Below are 2092 nucleotides of genomic sequence, written 5' to 3' on the forward strand. Positions count from 1 at the left end.
TTGTAGGTGTGTACATACTTGTACACTAGTATGTTATGTCATCGATATATGATCTGTTTTGTGAGTACGAATATCGCGGGTTCTATAATTTTCGAAGTTGGATTTGTTGGGTGTATATACTAGTAAGCTATCTCATAAATATATGACATGTTTCATAATTTTTGAAGTTGAATTTTTCTGATTTTTGTAGGTATGTACATACTTATTGGAGATGGTAGCATCAAAATCTGGAGAAACCTGTCGGTGATCCTGCCAAACTATAAAATATCGCAGAAGATAAAGAATACCAAGATTAGCATGCGAGTAGGAGAGAAACAACTTGATTTTTGTTTAAAACTTGCTTAAATTGTTTGTAACTTTCTTAAGCTTTTGACAACTATGTTTCTTAACTTTCTTAAACAAGTATTATTACTAGTAAACCTTGAATTAATCTTATTATTAGTGTGAATGATGTTTTAAATGTAGATTTGTGTATGATTTACATGGTATATTATAGGTAAAAAAGAATCATGTGTACATAATGGTGTACATGATGGTGCACATCTGCTGACATGTTAGAAAATTAAAGTACATATGATGTTGAACATGTACTGATATGTTAGAAAATTATTCATACCTGCAGAAATAAAGACACATGTATTGAAGTAAAAACCAAACTAGATTCTTAAAATAAATAAGATAGTATCATCCATTTTAACAAGCTACATGAATATATAAATCACAAATTCGTAAGCAAGAAGGGTAGTAAATCATCAAGGGAGTGGTAAGTAAAGCACTCAGTGCACATCATAGGTATTCTTTACTTCTCCCTAACAATTTTATTGCGTTGATTTCTTCGTCTTCCAAATGGAGTCCTGGATATGGGACTAATGATCTTGTCCATAAGAGCTTTTACCTGTCTCTTAGACATCAATGTGATAATCTTCAACCTGAAAAATAAAACATAAAACACCAGTGAAATGATTTGGAAAAAGTAAAACAACATAAAGTTGTGGAACCATGCGCAGATTCAAAAACAATAAACATGTGTATAAATATGTACACATTAAGAAAAAGCATGTGTACAACTATGTACACTTAGTTGCAGAACTATCTACATATTAAAAACAATCAACATGTGCACATCCGTACCCATAAAATGCCATATATAAATGAGACAGCACAACGTGCACCATTTTATACACACATACAACTTGAATCGTGTACCTAAGCAACAATATCACTACCCATATTGAATAAAATCATTTTGAGCTTGAGTCCCTAAATTTATAACATATGAAATCATATAATTCCTAACGAGTTTGAAGTGTGACATATCATCAATCCGAATATCATCTACATCATTACTAGGGTGAACTATGCTCAAAATAAGGTTCCAAGTTCAATTGCGAAGGTAAAGAAACTTACCCTAGTGACATCCACCATTTATAAATAGAATAATCAAGAGGTAATCATCTCTGCATTGTATCCATTTCCAACAATCTTCATTAACTGTGACAACATGATTCATGCACCTGTTGCAGAAAAAAAATGTCAAAGGTGGATAAAGGTACATATGCATACCAATAAAGCATTCCATATAATATTGAGACAACACAATGGTGTAAAATTATGTACACACCTTCAAAAATACAATCCAACATCCATATCCGCAAGACTGAATATAAAATCATGAGAGACCATACTAGTGTATAAGTATGTACACATCTGCATAAAACAATAGAAATAAAGCATTGGATCAAACAAAACAACCCATGCATTTACCAGAGAGAAAGTTTTAGTGTAAAAATATGTATGCATGTACCAATATATGACAGAATGCTTGGATCTGGTTGGTACCCTATATATTACAATAAAAAACATATATCAATAACATATACGGTATACATTAAAGTGCATCAACATGCTATATCAAGTGAAATATATACTAGTGTATAAACATTTACACCTCTACATAAAACTAACAAATTTTAGCATCATACCCACGGGACATGCCATGAATTCATCAAAGAGTATCCCGGTGTGCAAAACATGTACACCTCTATAAAAACCTAACAAAATCTAGCATACATACCCGTATAACAGGTCATAT

The 2092-nt window shown here is 31.7% G+C and overlaps 1 long non-coding RNA gene across 1 annotated transcript; it reads right to left on the bottom strand.

The window, feature by feature from the left end:
• Window positions 1–823: 823 nt before the first annotated feature.
• Window positions 824–1707, bottom strand: LOC113304135. The gene is made up of 3 exons (XR_003338059.1): window positions 1622–1707; window positions 1408–1514; window positions 824–929 (listed from the first exon to the last, which is right to left on the bottom strand). It is a non-coding gene; the product is annotated as an uncharacterized LOC113304135 (long non-coding RNA).
• Between the last annotated feature and the right edge of the window lie 385 nt (window positions 1708–2092).

The sequence above is a fragment of the Papaver somniferum genome, chromosome 8, assembly GCF_003573695.1.
Source record: "Papaver somniferum cultivar HN1 chromosome 8, ASM357369v1, whole genome shotgun sequence".
Lineage (NCBI taxonomy): Eukaryota > Viridiplantae > Streptophyta > Magnoliopsida > Ranunculales > Papaveraceae > Papaver > Papaver somniferum.